We start from the raw sequence: 2037 nt of genomic DNA, 5'->3' as shown, positions 1-2037 counted from the left end.
TATATATTATATACCCAGCGGCAATCGAAACTTTCCACTTTGTTTTTTGTAACTCCACATTAGTTCACTTGAGTAAGTGAGTGAAATTTTGCATATCACTCACCATGTACCCAACGATGCCTCTGCTCTGATCTTTTTCCTGAACAAAAATTTAACCTCGTGGTCACGTGACACACCTGCAAATTAACATGTTTTGGGGCTTAAGTTCCGCCAAAATTATGAAATCGTCTAAATAGGGTTTAGATAAACATATATGCGATTTTAGAACCGAAAAAAGAAGTTACATAGACATTCCAGCTGGCTTTTGTCGACTTAAATTGCTGTACAAGATGCTTACAATATGCTAAGGTTAGGCCCCTTGGAACGCTGTTGGACAATTTGAATACCCCAAGCTATACTATCGCCCCGTAGAGTGGCAAGGATACTTCATTGTTCCCACCCTACCATCAATATCCTGAAAGATTGGTTCCAAGTCTCTGGAGTTACACCTGACTGACCCAGACCAGGCCGACCAGAGTTCGATACCGCCCAAGCAGACAGATAGATACTTCTCTGGTATCATTGAGATCACTTTCTCACAACGACCAGCTCTGCACGTCAATTTCATACAAACATTGAAAGAGTTATCAGCAAGAGAAGGAAACAACGGCCTTCAAACACGTTCGGACATCGAGCAAGGCTGCTCTGTAATTACCAAGTTTGCCATTTTTCCAATAATTACGCTTGAAATGACTGGGCCTAAGAGGTAGCTCCGAAAACGTCAGTAAGATTGTACAACAACTGAGACAAGCTTTGATTCAAGGGTGGAATGGACTGCCACAACAATTAACTAAAATAAGAAAAAAACGGACTCGATCAATGCGCAAAACATGCCAAGCTTGCATTATAGCAAGGGGCTACAATGCCCGCTACTGATGTGAAATTTTGAAATCAAGGGGTACCAGTTAGTGCTTAACATTGTGCCACTCTATGAGACATCAACAAGAAACAAAAAGTAAAACACTTCCTGACATACTTTGAAATATGTCTGTGACAATGTTTGTATTCATTTGTTGAATAATAACTACAATACAGGTTTCTTTCCAAGTGGACAGTTTCTATTGCCGCTGAGTATATATATATAATATACACTCTGTCACATTTTTAGTATACACATTTTAAAGCTCAATTTAAAAATGTATATGCTACCAATCACTTTCAAATTTTTACACTGACTTAATACGTGAAATACCTGTCACTGAGTGTCACTGGTGAGTTATTTTCAAATTTCTGAACGTGCAAGTGTTGTTGTTTTTTTTACTGCATGCGTGTTACATGTTTTGTGTTTTTTAATAATAACTCATGGCACGGAAATTATTTGTTTAAAAAAGAAATACACATCAAAGCTTTGTCATTTTTGCAACATTTCGGCAGTGATAAAACTTGTGTTGTCTAAGTTTCATGATGCCACGCCTTAGAGAAAATGTGCGAAATCAGCCTGTTGCCGTAGAGGTGTCTCCTTATCCACTGCTGCAAGACATTTTAATCTAACAAGAAGACATGTGTACGCAACAATGGATCGTGAGAGATCAACAGAATCACCAAAGGATCGACACGGTCGACTTGAGAGAAGAAAAACTACTCCAAGAGAGGATCTTTTCATACCCCTGTCGCATCTACGGAATCGTTTCAAAACAGCAAGACAAACCAGAGATGAGTTGAAAAACATGTGACAACACCAGCCTCAGACACTTCCTCAACTAGAGATAGCATTGCCTGAAGAGTGGAATAACATCTCTCAACACGCAGTGCAGCGAATGATTGATTCCATGCGGCGACGATGTCAGACCGTCATCAATGCAAGAGGACATCATACGCTCTACTGATCGTGTTACTTTTGCAGACCACCCCCACACTCTTGTAAGTCGGGAATAAACCTGTTATGTTAACTTTCCGTATTGGTGTTGTTGTTTTTTTGTTTTTTAAATTGATTGAATTTGTATTCCTAAAATTTTTCAGAATATCGGCTCATTGTGAAACTATCTATTTTCATTTTAA

The sequence above is a fragment of the Aplysia californica genome, unplaced genomic scaffold, assembly GCF_000002075.1.
Source record: "Aplysia californica isolate F4 #8 unplaced genomic scaffold, AplCal3.0 scaffold00082, whole genome shotgun sequence".
Classification (NCBI taxonomy): domain Eukaryota; kingdom Metazoa; phylum Mollusca; class Gastropoda; order Aplysiida; family Aplysiidae; genus Aplysia; species Aplysia californica.
Note: the sequence above shows the minus strand (reverse complement) of the source record.